Here is a 23,896-nt window from a genome sequence, read left to right on the forward strand (position 1 = left end):
ACTCGATACACCTGGCCTCACTCCTCGTTCCCACGCCTCTCGGCCCCGCCCCACTCGCCACAGTGTCCTTTATAATTTATCTGTATTTATTGTTAGACTTTTAGTGCTATCTGTCTGCACAAAGGGTCTGACATAAATGCGATTTCACTTCTTTGTATGTATATGTACTGTAAAAATGGAAATTTGACAATAAAGCATACTGGACTTGACTTGTTTATAAAATAATCCCTGATTTTTGGTCATACAAATAAGAGTAATGTATATTTAAAATCTGTAAAGACTCTAGGTTTATTTGTGTGCACTCACAATACCGTGATTTTGTAAATTAATGAAAGCAAACATGATGCGCTTTCAGTCGTCTCGGTCTGTGCACTTGAAAGAAAAACTCTGTGTATATTCTTACAGACAATAATATATATATATATATATATATATATATATATATATATATATATATATATATATATATAGAGAGAGAGAGAGAGAGAGAGAGAAATGTATACTTACAAATGAACAAATTCAAATGGAAAACAAACATTGCAGATTATGTATGAAACATGTATAGAGGCACATCCACCATACTGCAGTCTATAAGTCAGTGTCACTGACTTCTGAAAACAAAAAAGGACTATTTTATCAAATCATTAAAATGTTTAGTATATTTGTCAGTCATACAGTAAATGAAACCGATCCTGGTGATCCGAAAACCGATGCACCCGGTTCTTGACTCGAGAACGAGTCAATGTTTCGTTCGTTATCTGGCTCGGCTCGGTGTTCATCTTCAGTTCTCCATTCACATCAGTTCAGTCAGTGTACTGTTTGAGTAAATGAATTAATTTGGGATATTGGTTTGTTTGAACTCAGTGTCAGCTACATTAAAAAAAGTTAACAGCTTAAATCATTTGTGGATTAATGCTTATTGGAGACGCCAACCGTTTCAAACAATTCAGTTCGATTTGGTGAACTGGTTAAAAAAGATCTGGTTACATCTTGAAACCGAATATCAATAAACTGCAGTGTTTTGAACGGTCTCATAACAGACACAGAAGAGAAGACAATGCTGAATAAAGTCGTAGTTTTTGCTATTTTTGGACTAAAATGTGTTTTCAATGCTTCAACAAATTCTAACTGACCCTCTGATGTCACATGGACTACTTTGATGTTTTTCTTACCTTTCTGGACATGGACAGTAGACCATACACACAGCTTCAATGGAGGGACTGAGAGCTCTCTGACTAAATCTAAAATATCTCAAACTGTGTTCTGAAGATAAACGGAGGTCTTACGGGTTTGGAACGACATGAGGGTGAGTCATTAAAGACATAATTTTAATATTTGGGTCAAGTAACCCAAAAAATTGACAACACATCTGTTCAGCAGTACTTAGGCCCAATTCTACCCCTTAGCCCTTCCCCTGTTTCGATTCTCTTTTGGTTGGAGGGGAAGGGTTAAGGGAAAGGGCCAGATAGACCTTCCAAAGAAGATTTTTCAGGACCACACTTCAAACGAAGGGGTCTGAATTATCTTGGCAACATGCCCTGATAGTACACATACATCTCGGAGACGTCTATTTGACATGTGCATTTACATCTGCAAGACGTATTTTTTAGAGTGTTTGCTCATCTGCAATACATCTATAGGATGTTTCCTTTAAGATGTCAAATAGATGTCTATTATATGTCTTTAAGATGTTTATGATTTTGAATGTATGCAAAACTGACATCTGAAAGACGTCTGTCGGATTTTTGTAGCTTGTATTTGCTCCTGTGCGTTTATCTTCTTATATTGAGTTTACTTAAAAACAGTGATTGTATCCTCTCATCGCTGGAAAACATAATGTAGCGATTCAGTATTTAAACTGTATTTAATAAAATTTGTGGGGCAGCGATGACAAGTTTATTTTCTCCTGGATGTGTGAGCTGCGCGATTTCCGATAAGTGTGTGTCTAAGCAGCTCATTAATACAGAACGATAATTAAAGGCTCTAAAACACACCAGTATATATGTGTATTGTAAGAGCTAGACGACGAATGATGGCGGGTGACGTCATGGTAGTGGTGTCCCAATCCTTAGGGGAATATTTTCTCCCCTACCTCTTGACACTCTGTTTCAAGGGACAAGGGGAAGGGGTAGGCGGAAGGGTAGAGGAAGGGGAAGGGGTATAAAATAGAATTGGGATTGCGCCTTAATCTTTGCTCATGTTAACTTATTCTTATACTAATGCATTAGTTCATGTATTAGTTAACATTAACTAACAATTAACTATACCTGTCGATAGCTTTATTTAATAAGCTTTATTAAATTATAATACAGCATGTACACTGTAAGGAGGATTTAGGCTGAGTGGATTCCATAAGCGGGTCTTTATTATAGGATCTGAGCATAAAATCCAAAAAATATTCACAACTCATGGTCAGGTCACAGGCTTGGGTCAAAACACAGGCAAAACAATCCACTGGCAGACAAGTCCAAAACTAGACAAGTTCTCAGACCTGTTCACTTCTTCTAATCCAATCATCCACAGCAGGCACTTCAGATGGCTCCCCAGTCCAAGGAAACAGAGGAGGCTGATATTTAAGAACACATTGGAAGGGGGTAAGCCCAGTTGAAGAGTGAGTGAGGGAGTTTTGGGCATACTCTGCCCATGGGAGGAATATGCTCCATTTCTCCTGTTCATGGCTACAGTATGATCTCCTGATTAAGACGCTCTACTTGACCATTAGCTTGAGGATGATAGCCAGATGTGAGACTGACGTTGATGTTTAAATGTTTGCAAAAAGCTCTCCAAACACGGGATGTGAACTGTGGCCCACGATCAGTCACAATATCATCTGGTAGTCCGTAAATCCTAAATACTTGATTGAACAATACTTGGGCAGTTTCCATGGCAGTGGGTATTCCTTTCAATGGAATGAGACGACAAGACTTAGAGAAGCGGTCAATGGAGACCATAATGGTGGTGAATCATTGAGAGTTAGGCAGATCAGTGACAAAGTCAATAGACAGGTGTGACCAGGGGCGTTGTGGAATTGGTAGCGGTTCTAGAAGTCCTGCAGGCAATTGTTGAGGTGTTCGTGACTGAGCACAGATCTGACAAGCACGTACATAGTTACTGACATCTGCAGATAATGTGTGCCACCAAAAAGAATTTCTGACCAAAGCCGTGGTGCGATTAATTCCAGGGTGTCCAGAAGCAGGGGATGTGTGAACCCATTGAATGTTTCTGTTACGCAGACTGGTTGGAACATAGATTTCCCCAGCTGGGCACTCTGGAGGGGATGGTTCTTCATGTTGGGCATGTTGAATCTCTTCCATAATGTCCCACTGGATGGGTGCGATGATGATGGATGGTGGTAAGATGGTTTCTGGTCTCATCTGTGAATTGGCAGAGTCATAGATACGTGACAATGCATCTGCCTTACAATTTTTGCTCCCGGGATGGTATGTGACTGCGAAATTTAATCGAGTGAAAAAGAGTGCCCATCTTGCCTGACGAGGATTCAAACGCTTGGCATTCTTGACATACTCTAGGTTTTTGTGGTCTGTAATGACCTGAAAGGGATGAAGGGCGCCTTCTAGCCAGTGTCTCCATTCTTCAAGAGCGGCCTTGATGGATAATAATTCCTTGTTACCAATATCGTAATTTCTTTCGGCTGTAGTTAACTTTCTTGAGAAGAATGCACAAGGGTGTAACTTGCCAGGTGTTCCATGACGCTGAGAGAGGACAGCACCGATTCCACAGTCGGAGGCATCAACCTCGATGATGAAGGGAAGTTTAGGATCTGGATGCTTAAGAATGGGAGCTGTGGTGAAACTAGACTTGAGCCCGGTGAAACACACCAATTTGAAAAACTAATGGAATGCATAGTCGATATAAAAAATTGGATGACGAGTAATTTCTTACTGCTAAATTCAGAAAAAACAGAGGTGTTAATCATAGGGCCTAAAAAACTCTACTTGTAATAACCTAGAACACTGTCTAAGACTTGATGGTTGCTCTGTCAATTCTTCGTCATCAGTTAGGAACCTAGGTGTGCTACTTGATCGCAATCTTTCCTTAGAAAGCCACGTTTCTAGCATTTGTAAAACTGCATTTTTCCATCTCAAAAATATATCTAAATTACGGCCTATGCTCTCAATGTCAAATGCAGAAATGTTAATCCATGCATTTATGACTTCAAGGTTAGACTACTGTAATGCTTTATTGGGTGGTTGTTCTGCACGCTTGGTAAACAAACTACAGCTAGTCCAAAATGCAGCAGCAAGAGTTCTTACTAGAACCAGGAAGTATGACCATATTAGCCCGGTCCTGTCCACACTGCACTGGCTCCCTATCAAACATCGTATAGATTTTAAAATATTGCTTATTACTTATAAAGCCTTGAATGGTTTAGCACCTCAGTATTTGAATGAGCTCCTTTTACATTATACTCCTCTACGTCCGCTACGTTCTCAAAACTCAGGCAATTTGATAATACCTAGAATATCAAAATCAACTGCGGGCGGCAGATCCTTTTCCTATTTGGCGCCTAAACTCTGGAATAACCTACCTAACATTGTTCGGGAGGCAGACACACTCTTGCAGTTTAAATCTAGATTAAAGACCCATCTCTTTAACCTGGCATACACATAACATACTAATATGCTTTTAATATCCAAATCCGTTAAAGGATTTTTAGGCTGCATTAATTAGGTAAACTGGAACCGGAACACTTCACATAACATCGTACTTTCTAAATCATTAGAAGAATGGCATCTACGCTAATATTTGTCTGTTTCTCTCTTGTTCGGAGGTCACCGTGGCCACCAGATCCAGTCTGTGTCCAGATCAGAGGGTCACTGCAGTCACCCGGATCCAGTACGTATCCAGACCAGATGGTGGATCAGCACCTAGAAAGGACCTCTACTGCCCTGAAAGACAGCGGAGACCAGGACAACTAGAGCCCCAGATACAGATCCCCTGTAAAGACCTTGTCTCAGAGGAGCACCAGGACAAGACCACAGGAAACAGATGATTCTTCTGCACAATCTGACTTTGCTGCAGCCTGGAATTGAACTACTGGTTTCGTCTGGTCAGAGGAGAACTGGCCCCCCAACTGAGCCTGGTTTCTCCCAAGGTTTTTTTCTCCATTCTGTCACCGATGGAGTTTCGGTTCCTTGCCGCTGTCGCCTCTGGCTTGCTTAGTTGGGGTCACTTCATCTACAGCGATATCGTTGACTTGATTGCAAATTAAAACAGACACTATTTCAACTGAACAGAGATGACATCAATGAATTCAATGATGAACTGCCTTTAACTATCATTTTGCATTATTGTTTTCCAAATGAATGTTGTTCAGTGCTTTGGCGCAATGTATTTTGTTTAAAGCACTATATAAATAAAGGTGATTGATTGATTGAATGCTGAAGTAGCTCCCTCTGTCCATACTAATTTCTTGGGTTTTCCTTTAAGTAGTGAGGTGACAGGTGCAGCTATGGTACTGAAATCACGGATGAATCTATGGTAGAAGTTTGCAAATCCTAGAAATCATTGTAACTCCTTAACAGTGCTGGGTGTGGGCCAGTCCGTGACAGCTTTTACTTTGATGTCATCCATCTCAACTCCTGAATGGCTAATATTGTATCCCAGGAACTTAATTGATGTAACATGAAACTCACACTTTTCCGCCTTGACAAAAAGACCATTCTGGAGTAGGCGTGACAACACAGTTCTTACATGAGAGATATGATCTTCCATGGAGCCAGAGTAGATCAAGATATCGTCTATGTAGACAATCACATTCTGATTCAAGAGATCCTTGAAAACTTCATTAACGAAGGACTGGAAGATTGAAGGTGCATTGGCCAACCCAAATGGCATAACCAAATACTCGTAGTGCCCCCTGCTGGTGAGAAAAGCCGTCTTCCATTCATCACCCTCACGGATTCTGATGAGATTGTAGGCAGATCTGAGATCCAATTTTGTAAAATAGCTGGCCTCACATAATTGCTCCAGAGAAGAAGGGATAAGAGGCAAAGGATGGCAATTCTTAACAGTGATATCGTTGAGTGCTCGATAGTCAATACAAGGTCTTAAACCACCATCTTTCTTGTCAACAAAAAAGAACCCAGATGCTGCGGGAGAGGTGGATGGCCTAATAAACCCATAAGATAAGGCCTCTTCAATGTATTCTTCCATGGCCTTGGTTTCAGGAATAGACAGCGGATAAACACGACTCTTAGGTGGAGAGGTGTTAGGAAGGAGGTCAATGGCACAGTCCCAGGGGCGATGAGGTGGCAAATTGGTGGCCTTGTCTTTGCTAAACACCTCGGCTAAGTCAGCATACTCAGTAGGGACATTAGTGGGTGGTGAAGTTGGATTCTTGGCTAGATGAGTCGTGCAGACTGGAAGCTTGGTGGCCAGCTCTAGACAGTGAGAGTGACAATGAGGTGACCAACTGACCAACTCCTTCTCCCTCCAGGAAAACTGTGGTTCGTGCGTAGACAACCAAGGATATCCTAGGATAACTGGGTTTCGTGGTGATGAAATAACATATAGAGTGATTTCTTCCATGTGAAACAGGCCAACTCTAAGTTTTATGGGAAGTGTTTGATGAGTGATATGACCTTTATCGACAGGACCATCATCAACGGCAGTAACAGCAATAGGTGGCTCACATTTGATTGTAGGAATGTTCAACTGCTTAACTAAATCTTGATGGATCACATTTGCAGCAGCTCCAGAATCTATTAACGCTGAAAAATGATGGTTTTCATTAGCAACTGACAACATGATGGGAAGTGACAAGCATAAACTGATTTGTAAAGTATTGAACATGTGACTCACTTGATAACTTGAATAGGGGTTTGCAGCAGGTTTAACAGGACAATTGGAACAGCGATGTCCTGATTCACCACAGTAGAAACAGAGTTGATTGAGTAATCTTCTTCTCCGTTCATCAGGTGGTAAGGGAGTTCGTCCAATTTGCATGGCTTCAGAAGGAACAGACTGACATGGTGTTTGCGCAGTAATAGTAGGCACATAAGCGAAGTTAGACTTGGGACTTGGTTGAGTTCGTATAAGATTGTCAATCTTGATAGCAAGGGTAACAAACTGGGAGAAGTCGAGGGAGTCATCTTTACATAGTAATTCCGCTTGTAATTTAGCAGACAGACTTGAACGAAAGATGTGCTTCAAAGCAACATCATTAAACCCACTTTGTGCTGCGAGAGTGCGAAACTGGATAGCAAAGTCAGAAGCTGGCCTGTTGTCTTGGCGTAACTGAGTTAGTTGAGTTGCTGCATCCATGCCCCCAGCAGGATATTGGAAGACATCACGAATTAATTGAGTGAAATATCTATAAGACTGCTGGATATGTGTATCATGATCCCAACAGCAGTAGCCCACTCTAATGCTTTCCCGGTAAGCAAGGTCATGATAAATGAACACTTTGTATGGTCTTGATGATAAGTTTCAGGTTGGTTAGAGAAATAGATAGAACACTGTCGTAGGAAACCAGTACAGTTGTCAGGAGAGCCATCAAACTTATCAGGTAATGCGAATCTTACCGGGTCAGGTCGTGGGGCAGGGAGAGACCGAATGTACTGTGTCAAATGCTCATTGGTGGCTTGTAGCGTCAACAACTGGTGTTGAAAACCATTCAGCAGATCCTTTTGATACTCGATGGTAGAAAGGAGTTGAGAGACTTCCGCTGGATCCGCACCAGGCGAAGTATTCTGTAAGGAGGATTTAGGCTGAGTGGATTCCATAAGTGGGTCTTTATTATAGGATCTGAGCCTAAAATCCAAACAATATTCACAACTCGTGGTCAGGTCACAGGCTTGGGTCAAAACACAGGCAAAACAATCCACTGGCGGACAAATCCAAAACAGTAATCCAAAAACGTGAGTCAAAAGAGCAAAAGCAAAGATCATAACAAGTATCAACAATGGAACAATGAAAGAACGCTTAGTAAGGCAGTGAACTGGCAATACTTCGCAAAATGGCAGTGCGAACAATTGACTTATTTACAGGGTGACAGGAAATGACAAGACATGAAATGATGTGGCAGGAACAGAAAATGGCAGAGTTCAATATTCAGGTGAAGGCTCCCTCTGGTGGACTGGAGCCTGATCAAACGTTACATACACATACATTTATTTAGCAGCAAACACACACAATGAATAAACAATACTAACTCCCCATCTGGATGCTGATTTGGGCTATTGGTAAACTTGGAAACTATCTAAACATCAACTGATAATGTTTCTCATGTTTGTAGACTGTTTATTAACATGACTTATTACTAACAAATAATTATTTAAGGGAATTAATTTGTGAAATTGTTGTAAAGTCGACACTAGTCCAACATTAATTGATGTGTTACTAATATTTGTAGACTGCCTCGATTAAGGCATACCACTGACCAAAAAATAAAAATTAAATAGATTTAACAGTTTTGTTCCTATATTGAGACAGGTGGGTGGAATTATTATTATAATTTTTTTTTACAGTCTATGGTGACACCACACCACACACTTAAGAGATTCTATTCACATCAAAATCACAAACCATGACTAAATGCGGGAAATCTCTCACAGACAAACGTGACTTTAGAGTAAACAAACAAACAAAAAAAGTTTGCTGGGGAAGAGAAAAAGGTCATGGAAGACGGTGTGAACATGAACTTTATATATTACAGCATGAGCTGTAGGAGAGTAATGCTGCCTTTGGAAATCGCTTCATTCCATGTGACGATCTACTGAACGTGAACGCACATTTGTTCTCGGGGTTCGGCGGGAACAGGACGGACTGGACCTACAAAAACAATGTCTGATGGAGTGGATTAAATGACTTGGAAAACGGGATAGAAATGGTCCTCTTGGAAGACTTTTCAATGACATTCATCAAAATAGCAATTTTCAAACGCAAAGTTGATTAACAACTGTTTGTCTATCCTGACCATGGTTGCTCTTTTCCAGTTAACTTTAGGAAAACCACCTTCTTCTCGAAGTTTGTTTATTTATTTAATGCATTGATTATATAATATAAATGTATATAGACGGTTTCATCGGGCGCACGCGCATGGACCTAAGTTAACTTCCGGTCTATGTTATATCGGTCTGGCTGCAGTGCCTTCTACAAACGCAGTTAAAGCCAAGGTGATGAGTAAACTGAAGTTGGGCTCAGGTGGTTGTGCTGCGGGATGTGTTTCCCATACATTTATTTATTTTTGGAGACTCGCCACAATTTCAAAAACTGATCGATTTTCAAAAAGGCTTTGTTAAATAAACACGAGTAACATAACATTACGTAACGTACTGCACATTTAATAATAATAATAATTCCATACATTTATGTTTAAATATCAAAACGAGGCACAGTTGTTTTTATATTGCTGTATTTCTGAAGTAGGACTTGCATGTTATATGCCTGATAGCAGCGTGTGAGCATACCAGCTCTGCTTTGTTTACAGCTGTTACTGGGGAAACCTCTATTTCTCGCGCTTTATGTCTATGCTTTAAAACATCTCCTGCTGGCAAAGAATGAATTCGCATTTTCATTAAGTCCGCCTGATCCACGCAGCAAACATATTTTGTTTGTTATCAAAAAATATCTACTCTAGAGGGACTTGACTGTTGTTATTGATTCTATTTGGAGTCTACCGGAAGTTAAGTTAGGTCCACAAAAGCGCTCACGTGAATTAACGTTTGTTTATGTTGATGCCGTTGAAACCGTCTATAATGTACACCACTGTTATATAATAATATAATATTTAATAAAGTTTCTGAAAATGTAAGAGATGCATGAATGGCTTTAACAAAACATTAAGTAATAAGAGTGGAGATGTTCATTGTTAGTTAGTGTTAACTAATACATAATATTAACTAATAAATTAGTATATGAATGTTTACATGAACAAAGATTAATGCTCAGCAGATGTGTAGTTCATTGTTAGTAATTGTTAAATTATGCATTAACTAACGTTAACTACTACAACCTTATTGTAAAGTTTTACCATGTTTGCTTTAACTTGTTTTTATTCATTATTAAATGCATTATTAAATGCATATTATTCATTTAAATGAAGAAAAACGGTATGAAAATGAACCTTAAGTACCAGTCATTTCTTTTTATTTATTTATTTACCAGGGGGAAAAAAATCCTTAAAGTCCTCAGCTTCATTTGTATTTTGCCAGATTTGTTTAGTAAATCAGACTTGACCTGAGAGGTGTTCTGAGAAAAGCAATTCTTGATGTACCATGATGTGTGAAATATATTCGGCAAGCTGCCAGTCAGAATTTCCTAAGGGTGGAGACTCAAGCTGCTAAGATAAATACGAATAAAAGGAGAGATGGATTCCTCCTTACCATCACAGGTATCTGGTTAATGGTCTTTAACAAACACGATGGAGGGACTCTCTTATCTGTTCTTACTTTTGGGTGAGTAAAAATGACACACATTAATCAAATGATGTACAATTTTAGATGCTGTTTAGCTATTCTTTATGAACATTTTTAAAGAATCAAATGCAACACAAACTTGATGGACCTCCCAGAAACAATGGAATATATATACCTGTTTTGTTTTTTTTTGTAACAGGTGTCTTTTCCATTCAGGGGAGTTCAGAAAACTTGGCAGGTAAAAAATAGAATCTAATGTCCCATTTAACATTAACCAATACACAACTTATAGTATTTATTAATCTTTGTTAATATTTGGTTAATAAAATACAACTGCTTGTAGTTAGTTCATGTAAGCAGTAAGCACAAATCAATAAAAAATATTAAATTCAGATTTTAATTTAGTAGTAAATGGAATTAAGTGTTTTTGATTTTGTTTTGACTTTGACCCAAATGGAATGCACTGAAACTTCACACATTTGAGTCTTGACCCTCTTTAAAAGGTTATTTAAATATTTGTTGTTTTTTGTTGTTTTACTTTTTATTTTATTATAGAGAATTTGGCATTAAAAGGAAAGGCTGTACAGTCGAACACATATTCCACCTGGGCAGCTGCAAACGCCATCGACGGCATCAAATACACTCCAAGATGCTCCCACACAGATAACGAGCTCAACCCGTGGTGGAGGCTGGACCTGCTGGATTCTTACAAAATTTACAAAGTTACCATCACCAACAGAAATGATTGCTGTCTCGATGAAACAGCTGGAGTAGAGATCCGCATCGGAAACTCTCTGGAGAACAACGGAAACAACAATCCCAGGTGAAGTTAAGGAAACAAGTTATGAATGTGTCAGGAGAACTGGATTTGATCATGTCAGCTGATTGTGTCGTGGTTTCTCTATTTCTCTCTGTAGATGTGGTGTCACTTCACTTGCCCCAGCAGGCAGTTCTGTCAGTTTCTCTTGTGGTGGAATGTGTGATGTCCTTAATGCACCATTAATGCACCACTAGATGGCACTCAAGCCCCTTGAGTTAGATATATACATAGTAAGTAAGTGAGATGAGTAAGAAAGAATGCTGAGCATGTGCATGCATGTTAACCTGCTTGTTCATAGTAGTTATTAAAGTTTGCTAAGATAAATACACAGTCTTGTACTTCTTGTCTACATGAAGACATAACAAAATTGGCGACGAGGAGGTTTTTTTACGATATTCCCTGAGGATGGCATCAGTAAGTGCTCCATTTCCCAGTCCTTTTTTGCCTTGTCCCGGTGAGCCTGCTATACCATTAGTAACATGGCTGAAGATGTTTCAGAATTACATGCTTGTCATTAATGCTACTGGAGATTCCTGGCCAGAAGCCAGAAAACGGGCTTTGCTCCTTCACTGCCTCGGAACTGAAGGTCAGAGACTGTTTTATACATTGCCTAATACCGGTGACGATCTAGCAGATGCTATTAAAGCTCTGGAAGAGCACTTCATTCCAAAAAGAAATGTGGTCGTGGAAAGACATGCCTTCAGGAAACGAGTGCAGAGGACAGATGAAACGGTATTGCAATATATTGCTGCACTGAGAGATTTGGCAACTACTTGTGAATTTGCTGATAATCTTGATGATATGCTGCGTGACCAGCTTGTTGAAAACATTGCTAACTCTCGCATTCGTGAAAGATTATTAGTGGAATCTAAATTGACATTGGAGACTGCAATTACAATTGCCACACAGCTAGAAGCCGCTGATGTTCAGGCAAAATCAATGGCTACAAGCAACCCTGCTCCAGTACAAGCTGTACATTCCACTCCTGCTTTTGGACGGCAACGTCCAAAGGCCAAATTCAAAGCACGTACCTCATCAAAACCCTCTGCTTCTGCTCCTTCTTCGTCAGCTCGGACATGCTTTCGTTGTGGCTCTGCTGGACATCTTGCAAACGCACAGAATTGCCCTGCTGCATCTGCTAAATGTAAGAATTGCAATAAGACTGGACATTTCGCACGAGTCTGCCGTTCTGCTCCTACACGTTCAGTGCATTCAGTTGAATTACCAGAGGTCTGCATTCTCTATCTACCTGGAGAAACTGACCGTTTGATGTGTGATGTGATCATAAATGCCACACCTGCTGCCATCCCTGTGTCTCTACAGCTCACAGTGGACACTGGTTCATCAGTGTCCATCCTGCCAAAACAATTGTATGAGCAGCATTTTCACACTGTGCCGTTACATGCTCCTACTGCCCGTTTAGTTACTTACTTAAAAGAACCAATTTCAGTACTAGGATGTTTATCTGCTACAGTATCTAAATATGGCCTCACCTGTCCTGCAAACTTCTTCATCGTTGACAATGGCAAAGCTTTGCTAGGAATGGACCTGATTAAGGGACTCCAGCTTCGATTTGATGGACACACTGTGCTGCCGCCGCCACAATCTGCTTCAGTCTGCGCCCTTTTCACTCCTCCATCACAGCATGCTACATTGGGCTGTGTAAAAAATTTTACACACAAGGTTAACATTTCTGAATCTGTACCTCCTGTCAGACATAAACTGCGTCGCTTACCTTTCTCTGTGAGAGATGCTGTTTCTACGGAACTGGAACGACTTTTGCATGCAGGTGTGATTGAAAAGATTGACTCTTCTCCATGGGTTTCTCCGATTGTTGTGGTCCAAAAGAAAACAGGGGGGATCCGCATGTGTGTGGATCTGCGAGGGCCCAACAAGGCAGTTATAGTAGATAGCTACCCCTTGCCGCACATGGAGGAAATGATGACATTACTGCAAGGCGCATCTGTATTTTCAACTATTGACTTGGAAAGTGCATACCATCAGGTACCTCTTCATGAAGACAGCCGGGACCTCACTGCATTTATTACACACGAAGGCCTCTTCAGGTTCTGCAGGGTACCTTACGGCTTGGCATCTGCTCCATCTGCATTCCAAAAGATGATGGTTGTCATTCTAAAAGGACTCCAGAATGTTGCAAATTATCTGGACGACATCATCGTTTGGGGACGCTCACTACAAGAGCACGATCAAGCGCTAGAGAATGTGTTGCAACGTCTCAAAGATGCCGGGTTGGTGCTGAATCAGTCTAAATGTCAATTCAGAAAACAGAGCTTGAAGTTTTTAGGACACATGGTGACATCGCAGGGTATTCAGTTGGATCAGGAACATCTCTCTGCAATAATCGATGCACCTGCACCAGCGGATGCTGTTCAGTTGCGTTCTCTGCTAGGCCTTCTATCATGGTACAACAAATTCATTCCCAATTTCGCCTCTGTGGTAATGCCCCTGCGTGCATGCCTGAGAGATGAGAGTGGATTTCGTTGGTCTAATGAAGCTCAACAAAGCTTAGCTGATGTCAAAAAGCTACTTGTACACAGTCCTGCTCTTGCAATATTTGACCCGGAGCTGCCAGTGGTAATTTCTACTGATGCATCAGCTTACGGACTAGGTGCTGTCTTCGCACAAATATGCACGGATGGTCAAGAACGTACTGTCGCTTTCGCATCCAGAACACTCACCTCAGCTGAACAGAAATATTCCACTGTTGAAAAGGAGGCTCTGGCATGCGTTTGGGCAGTGGAAAGGTGGAGGACATACTTGTGGGGACGCAGATTTACTCTACGGACTGACCATCAAGCCTTAACGACGCTGCTGACCACAAAAGGGACTGACAGAGCTGGTATGCGCATAGCCCGGTGGGCTGCTCGGTTGCTCTGTTTCAACTATACAGTTGAGTATCGTGCTGGATCTGAAAACCACACAGCAGATTGTTTGTCCCGCTTGCCTCTGCCTCTTACTTCAGATGCTGAGTCGGATACAGAGCCTGAGTTTGTTGCTTTACTGTCCACAGGTCCGACTGCTATTTCTCAGGATGAGTTCGCTGCTGCCTCTGCTCGCTGTTCGGAACTCTCTGCACTGCGCACACAAATTACAATTGGATGGCCTTCTTCTGTTGCTGCTTTGGATCCTGTTCTTCATCCGTACTACAAACTCAGATATGAGTTCAGTGTGCAAGCTGATTTTGTGTTTAGAGGGTCTCGATTGGTGGTACCTGGGGAACTGCGTGAGTCATTGGTCCGCATTGCACATGAGGGCCATCAGGGAATTGTTAGAACAAAGCAACGCCTGCGTGAAATGTATTGGTGGCCCAAAATGGACACACTTGTTGCAGAGAAAATTACTGCCTGTCAGTTATGCCTTTCTCTGGATAAAACTGCGAAAGCCTCTGCTGTTCCACTCCAGCCTGTTCCTTTACCTTCTGCACCTTGGGAAAAACTGGCAATAGACATCGTGGGCCCTTTCGAGACTGCTGTTTGGGACTGTCGATATGCTCTGACACTCACTGACTATTATAGTAAATGGCCCGAGGTAGCCTTTACTGCATCTGTTGCAACAAAACAGGTGACTGCATTTCTTACCTCTGTCTTCAGTAGGCACGGCAACCCGACCACTCTGGTCAGTGATAATGGGCCTCAGTTCACTTCCCCAGAGTTTGCTGCGTTCCTGAAAAAGAGAGACATTAAGCATATTCGCACATCAGTGTATCATCCTGCTGCAAATGGAGCTATTGAACGCTTCCACAGAGTTCTTAAAAGTACGATTCAGTCAGCAATCCTACAATCAGCTCCATGGAAAACAACAGTGACTGACTTCCTGCAAGTCTATCGCGCTACACCTCATGCTGTGACAGGTGTTTCCCCCTTCGAATTACTTCATGGAAGGAAAATGCGTACCTGCCTCAATGTCTTGAAACCCTCACCTTCTGGTCAGGCGCCTAAACAATTGCAGAAGCGTGTTTCATCACGTCAGGATGTCATGAAATCTCGCTTTGACCAAAAGCATCGTGTGCGTAATTTTTCTTTCCAGAAAGGGGATAAAGTGCGCATTAAAAAGTCAGCACATGTACCAAAAGCTCATCCAAAATTCACTCCTCCAGTTGAGGTTAGGAAAAAAGTTGGCCCTTACACTTACCTCTTGGATGATGGAAAAAAATGGCATGCATCGTGTCTTGCACCTGTACCGACTAATGTGCTGGATAATGGACTGACCACTAATGCTGAAAATGTGATTCCCTCTCAGGTTCCATTGTCTGGAAATTCAGTGTCTTCTGATGCTTGTCCACGGGAGAAACGTCAAAGACGTGAGCCAGTTTGGCTAAAAGATTATGTTTGTTAGTAACAGAAACTGACATGGACTATTGCAACATACATTACACACACTCACATGACAATTCAACACTGAATAGTAGTTGAGTACTTTGGTTCATGTTGCTTATTATTTAAAATGATCTTTTGCATTCAGTTAATGTGTTTCTTAGTGCATAATTCATAGAGATGTAAACTTGTTGATACATTACAGATCTAATGTTCTTTATTTCTATTTCATGCCAGTTGTTAGTTACAGAAAGAATTCATTTAACTAAGAGGGGAATATGTGATGTCCTTAATGCACCATTAATGCACCACTAGATGGCACTCAAGCCCCTTGAGTTAGATATATACATAGTAAGTAAGTGAGATGAGTAAGAAAGAATGCTGAGCATGTGCATGCATGTTAACCTGCTTGTTCATAGTAGTTATTAAAGTTTGCTAAGATAAATACACAGTCTTGTACTTCTTGTCTACATGAAGACATAACAGAATGAAAGGTCGTTATGTGAACATGTACATTCCTAACATCCAGATTCTCTCGTTGTGTGAGGTGGAGGTTTATGGAACAGGTAATTTCTGACACCTCATTCTAGATTGTTAAAGTGCTGTCACATTAGTGAAATTTCCCGTGGAAAAAAAAAATAGGTCCATTGTCAATAGCGTAGTGATGTACGAAGCACAGCTCACAAAGATGTCACTTTAAAGCCCAGCATCTTTCTGTTGGTCGAATTTGCATGAAGAACTAGAACATGCACTAAAATCTGTGTGGTGAATGTTTTTACCCTTGTGGGAAAATCCGGATCACACAGATTCTCATTTGAATCTTATTGGAAGTACAGCTGAGTGGCAATGGAAAGTTGCTAAACGACGTTGTAATGTCATTGGGTGATGATGTCAATGTAATATAAATTTAAAAAAAAAAAAATATATATATATATATATATATATATATTATAATTAGATATTTTATATTTCAATTCAACAATAAATTATTGAACAGGAACACATTTTTGAACAATTACATTTTATGTGGTAAAATTACACATTCTGAATAGCTTTAGCACCCTATCATACACCCGGCGCAATGCAAGGTGCAGTGCAAGTGTGTTTGCTAGTTTCAGTCTGGTGTCGTTCGCATTTTCCCATTCAGCGCCATGATGTTTAATTAGCAAATGCATTTGCACCCATTTGTGTGCCCATGGGCATGCTGGTCTAAAAAAGAGGTGTGTTCAGATGCATTGCTGGTGCATTGCTATTTTAAGGAGCTGAAAATAGACTGTGCCATAGACCAACTCAAACCTGGTCTAAAGTCTAAAGTCAACGGAGCAATTTTTTTAGCGCGTTGGTAGAAAATGCGCCTCTGGGCGGGTCCACAGTCTGGTTGACTGCTTATTACACACAGGGATGCGCATCACACAAGCATGCCAAATATTAAAAACAAAAGGATTACAGTGTAAAAGAATATTATTTTGTAGGCTACATACATATAAAAATGTAATGATGCATAGACATTGCATGTATTAGAATTAGGCTACCTATTTGGAATTCAGCCTATTAACACTTATAATGATGAATGAAATTCTACTTCATCCCATGCCTTCTTCGCCTCAGGAAGCTTTGGTGGATTCCTGCTTGTATCGTAGATGATTTGCTCACGCTCTTTAACTTCACACACGAGCAGGGGTGCGTTTCCTAAATGAATCGTTAGCCAGCTAAGGTCGCAAGTTCCGTCATTACCAACGTGATTAAACCATCCAGTGTTTCCCGAAACCAAAGTTCAAATGAACATTCGCAAACTGCATTGCAAACTTGTGTCGTCGGAACGACAGACTTGGTTAGAGGCAGGTGTAACCACAGGTGTAAGGCTAGTTCCTTGTTAGTTTGCTGTGTTGACGTCACTGATTGCGCTGTACCTGGGCTGTGTTCTATTCAGTTATTGACCCTATGCCCTATTCCTTTCAAAGATTTCACCATCCACTTTGAGTGATTTAAAAGACTTAAAGTTGTGGTTTAAGTTTATTACCTAATTTGCCTTCTTTATTATTATTATTACAAATTCAGTTTGAAACTATATAGCAGCGTGGCCCTCGCAATTATTGTCCCTTCAAAGTGCCCTCTGAAAGCATAAATCCTGCCGATTGGAGCGCAGCCATCGTTTCGTTTGTGTGAAGAAACGGTGAGTTTGTCAAGTGAGTTATTGTCACAGTGTCTGGTCTGTGTTTCCCTGGGTCTCCACTAGTGGTCTCACTTCCCCATAGGCACCTCACCGCAGGCACTACAATTCCCACAAGGCCTTGTCCCTTCATCACAGTAATTACACTCCTGTTAATTGCACTCAAGTGTTTTCACTTCATAGACATTACCCTACCTATTTAAACTGGTCTGTTTCTGTTTGTTCATGGAGTCCTTACTTTCCGTCACCTTGTTTCCTCGCGTTCCATGTAGTTCGAATCCAGTTCCTGTTTGTTTGTTTGTGTTTTGGACAGATTTTTGGTTTTGACCCCCTGCTTGTTTTATTCAGATTTTGTATTACCCATTAAACTCGCACTGCTTTTGGATCGCCTGTCTCCTGTGTTCCAGTTGTTACAGATCGTTACAGAAGGACTCCATCCAATAAGATCCAGCAGGAGTGGAGTTTTGTCTCCATTCCCCGGCCAGCATGAAGGAACGCAAGAAAAAAATTATGAAATTAACCACCCTCCGTCAAAGGGGTTCTGGACCTTGGCTGTGGGGCTGGGATATAATGATGTGGCCTTGAAAGACTTTTTTAACATCTGCTTAGACAACTCCGTGCCCGAGAGGGAAATGGATTAGTTGGACGCCTTTGATTTTTGGGGGTTCCTTCTGTACCTACAACATCGGTGGGATACCCCAGCCACATCTGTCTCTCCCGGTGGGATGGCCAACACAAAACCGGGGTCTTCAGACAGGAGGACCGCCAGCCCAGCGCCATGGCGCAAGGTGGCTGCCGGCCCAGAGCCACTGCACAAGATGGCCGCCTGTCCAGTGCCTCTACACAAGATGACAATCACAGTTGAGATTTGTCCGATGGACATGAAGAACATCAGATAACCAGGGGTTAGAAGGGGCAGCCCATGCTGGTCTGGAGGATAAATAACAAATGTCATCTAGACAAAAGGTTAAAGTAGAGCATAACATGTCAGTTTGCTGCATTCACATCCAGCGATGAGAAATGGGTAGGTGAAGGAAGAGAGGATGATACTATGGAGGAAAGATGGGAGGGTGAAAGCAAGTGTAGATTTTCTCTAAAAGTAACCGGTATAGGGCTAGGTGTCACACAGGTAGCAAAGAGTAGTTTAAATTTAATGAATAAATGGTCAGAGATATGTAGGGATTTTACCAAAATGTTATCTGCAATACAATTGCCTATATAAATTAAATCAAGTTGGTTGCTTGATTTGAGGTTGCTTGTAGTAGTAAGTTGTTTGAGATCAAATGAAGGAGTGAATGGAAGTCTGTAGCAGAAGGCTTGTCCAGATGAAGTCGCCAAAGACTAAAAATGGACTGCCAATCTCCAGGAATGAGGACAGCAGCCCATCCAGCTCCTCTAGGAAGATGGATAGAATTTCTGCAATACAACTGAGTGTGTAAACTAAGTCAAGTTGGCTGCCTGATTTGTGGATATAATTTGGTCAGGAGGGCATTAAGTTACCACAACCTGGAGTTTTATATGGGCCATTACAGTAAATGCATGATATTCATATGAGTTATCATTACATAGGGGAGAGAGGGTTGAGTATTTCTACTTTTTAGAAATGAACAGACCAGTGCTCCCCCCCACCCCCCAGGGTGTAAAGGCTGCTGAATCTTCTGGACGAATCCACGTCTCAGTCAAGCCCAAGATGCTAAGTTTGGATTTTAAAGAAAAATAAGAAATTAAGTCTACTTTGTCGACAGCTGACTGACAATTCCAGAGACCAACAGAGAAAGAAGGAGGTGCAATAGAATATGTAGAAATAGGATGCAGGTTATCAAGATAGTAAGTGTGACATTAGAACATTGTTGAGAGACAACGGGAATGTTTTGAAGACATGATAGAGGTGGGAAAAAAAGAGGACAGGAAAGCAGAGTGTGTTAAGGGAACATAAAAATAATACAAGTCTGTTGCCGGTTTCGATGCTATGTGAAGTCGCGCAGGTAAAGTCGCAGGTCTTTACACTGGTTTGTCTTCACACAAGGAGTTTGAACACGAGGCCTGAATGCTTTGACCAATGCTTCCGCGTCAGTGCACAGACATGAGATTGACAATGAGTCAAAACTAGACATTTGTTGCATCCAGTGGGGAATAAATTACTGATTATAATGACTTATACTGTCTTTTTTACATGTTGTGTTGCGTATCGCGCTACGTAAAAATAAAACCCATATCTGCGATCTGAGAAAATACAAACTACAAGTGCTACTCTACACTGCTCAAAACTCGCGTTTGAATCATCAGTGGCAAATTATTTAAATATGTAAACATACATACAGACTGTGAGTCAGAAGTGCCAGACTGTCATCTAGGATTTCTTAATTTTATAGAAACAGACACCTGCACTGTAGGCTACACTTCCAGGAAACAGTCCTCCGTTAAATGCACTGGACACATCTGAATATTTGGGTTAAATTGTTCTGGAACAGTGTTGTAAATACAACTTAACCACTGATTTCTAGTTGTGTCCTCTTTTGGAAGTCCAAACAAAGTAGTTAGCAAAGTAGTAAAAAACACCATCTCAACAATATGGCGCCAGTGGCAACATAGAGAATCAAAGGTTTTGCCTTATTTTGTTGCGTGAAATTCAGCACCGCTTTAGTTCAGTCAGGCCACGTTAGTCACGCTTATATCAGCCGACAGTCAGCTGTTCCAGTCTTGACACCTATCACCTGCGGTCTATTTAAATTCCCATTCTTCAGTATCTCTTCCATCACATCGCTGCTTCCAATTAACTCCCATCTCCAACCCCAACTCCACCAACTGAACCTGTAATTTGATCTAACTTTGTTATTTCTTTACAGTCTCTTCATTGGACGCAAACTCTATCACATTTAGTTTACAACTCATGTAATTGTAATTGTAATTATGTAAGCATATAATGGTTCTGTTCTGTACTCCAGAGGGGGTTGTCTTGCTGCTCTCCCCATTCTGTCCAAGCATGGCTGCATGGACAGGCGTGTGGAGTGTTGCCCAGAACATAACCATACAGCCAACACTAACTTTATGCAATATAATTGTCATAAATACACTTAACAGAAGTGGTCCTGGTTGAACATTTGGGCGGTGTTATGCAAATCGTCCCACATCATGACATAGACATGTGGAGGCGTGTTAGAATGAGCCGTTTTAGGAGGGAATAGTTGACTCTTAACTTTTATAAAGAATATCTCTTTGTATTTGAGATTTTAGTCTTTGCATCTTTACAGATCTTCTTTATGCACAAAGAGCTTGCAAAACTCCAAAGAGTAAGGAAAAATGTAAATTGCATCATATGAGCCATTTAAGCAAATCACTCATGCGCTGCCGTCCATCTCTTCTGCTGACTAATTGCTTCTCATCCTAAATTTTAATGACTTCATCCTTAATTGAAAAAAATATATTTGTCTTTCTCTTTACTTATTCCTTCCCTTTCTAGCTAGTACTTATTTGAACAATGGCTGAAACTTGGTATTATGAGCACCTGTTTCTGTTTGCCTCTTTAAGAAGAATCTCTATGTAAAGCATGCGGACTGTATTAGACCCACAGAAAGACGAACGCTGTACCAAGTATGTAATATAATGCAATTTTACGGAAAACTATACAAAATTTTTACAGGATTTTTAACAGCAGGACTTTTAACAGTGTTGGCATGGACAGTCATCAATTGGTGCCACTGGTGTGCATACTCAACACAAAGTGTGCCAAATTTACAGCACTGCAGTTCTCATCCAGTCCAGCACTTGGGTGCATGCCCTATCGGTCTTCCCCTGTGTTGGACTAGGTGCCTCCATGTGTTGTGATTCCCCTTTTTTGGGCAATCCCACATGTGTACTTCCACAGTAATTCTCTTGGTAGAATGTGTCTTTCCCTTGGCAAGCACCTTGCCAGCTCTGTTGTTGAAACTTACACCCTGCGGGCTGGGTACCCCAGAGTTCATGTGTATCACCACCTCTCGGTTGATACATGGATTGTAAGTCCTCCTCCGAGCAGGCAACCTGCTAGCATAGGTCCTGCTGGAATATGTTACCCAGCGCATTCTGTGTCAGGTATAGGAGGGAATGGAGACGTTATGTCCCTTTGCCACATCGCTGTTCAGCTGAATGGCTGGGTTACTGGGCTTGGCTCCTCAGTGAAGATCTGAATGCAAGTTTCTTGCACTGCTCCTTATTTACCGACACAGCGGAGTGGAGCTTACCATGCAAATCCTGCAGACCAAGGTACATGGGCGAGACCCTATTCGTCAATCTCTTTCTGCTATAAAGTCTCTGTTCCCTTCTTCATGGAATGAGGGTTAAGTACGTAACCTAGACGTTTTATTTATTCCCAAAATGTCTTCAAAAATTCCTGATTTTTTTTTTATAACAAATGTAAACATTTTCCAATTTAAGCTTTTCAGAATAAAATTGTATTGGTTAAATTTAATTTAATTAAACGTCTTATTAATAAAAAAAATAAAATAAATAAAAAACATTATAAAATAAATAAACAAAATTCTAAAAACAAAAACAAATGTTTTTAAAAAATCTGATACCTCAAATTAAAATATCTGGGGCAGATTTAAATAACTCCCACAGCCAAAGGGTGTGGCTGACAAAAAGTTTATGAATCCATGATTTATATGTACATACAGTATGTAGGTAAAACTAAGTAACATATATGATATTGTTCTCCCACAGTCAAGAAGCAGGTGACCCGAATGCAGGTGAAAGCTGCTGAGAATGTGGATGAAGCTGAACTGAAGGAGCTCGTCTTAAACAAGGTGGATTTTATAATACTCATCTGATTAAAATTAATTGTTGAACATACAGCAAACAGAAAACATCAGGTCAGTTTAGACATCAGTTTAAAAACTGATATTTAATAAAATCAGATCAGATTTCCCCATCAGTGTGAACAAAAACCCACCTCAGTCCATCTTTATGTAAAGACAAAACACAATGCTTTGTTTTCAGAGTTTTGACTAATTCTGATCTTTCTGTAAGATTTGTAAAGTAAGAGATGATAATTTTGAAATGCCTCAGTCTTGTCTGTGTGGGATCTATCCACTGAGTAACTGAAGACTGTTTCTGTGTTTAGTTAAATCAGACGCTGAGCAATCAGGACGTCACACTGACATGGAGGACACAACCCAACGGGAAAGTCTTCCAGAAGAACAGGACTGTACTGAAACAATCTCCTGTTTGTTCTTCTTTGAAGTGAAATGTTATTTAATGCAATTCATTCTTAGTTACAGATATCTGAATTATTACATTAGATTGTTGCATTAGACTAACAATTTATAGTAATTTCTCAAAAATAGTTACATATATTCATTTTTAATTTATTAATTTAATTGAAAGATATGTACACCTAAATATGAGCAAAATTTTTTTTGAATTTTGGCAGTGTATTTTAAGTGCTACTTTTACCTTTAAGAATAGACAAAGGCCTTTGGGAGGATAAAAAAATGCATAACATTTTCTCACAAATACATTTTATAAAAGCATGAAGCAAAAAGCACCAGCCTGTTAAACACTTTTCAGCACTTAAAGGGATCATGACATGAGAAATAAAATTTGTCTTGATCGTTTGTACCATTAAAGGGTCATGAACTGGCTTTTTTATTTCATACTGTTGTCTGAGGTCCACTTATGACTTTCCTGTGGTTTTTACATCAAAAATATTTGAATCAATAAGCAATAGGCTATTTTTGACCCTGTTTTAGAGGCCACTCAAGAAACGCTCTGTTTTTATGGGTGTGCCGTATTGAAGACATAAAGGTAAACGCCCAAAGCTGTGATTGGATAACAGTTTTGTATAGTAAACTACCTTTCTGTGTGTCTGTTTTACAAGCTACGTCCTTCATAGTTGGAGCCTTCTGTGACTTTGGTTAGACACGTACACATAATCAGGATATCTCAAGTGATCTCTAACAAAACAATAGTGACACATACAAATACTTTTTGGTCATTGGTTTTCAATAATGGCTAGGTATCATGTTCGATACTTTTATGAACAGACTGAATTGGCTCGATACTTATTGAATATCGGAACACATCTTACGGTTCTGTACCAAATTTTGATACCTAAATGGTTAAGCTTGTCAGTGTCAGTGAACCAGTAAGCGTGCAGGAAATTAGTGATTGGCTCTGGTGAGGTGTTAAGGAAACGTGTTACATGACCATT

Source organism: Carassius auratus, unplaced genomic scaffold (assembly GCF_003368295.1).
Source record: "Carassius auratus strain Wakin unplaced genomic scaffold, ASM336829v1 scaf_tig00214369, whole genome shotgun sequence".
Taxonomy (NCBI): domain Eukaryota; kingdom Metazoa; phylum Chordata; class Actinopteri; order Cypriniformes; family Cyprinidae; genus Carassius; species Carassius auratus.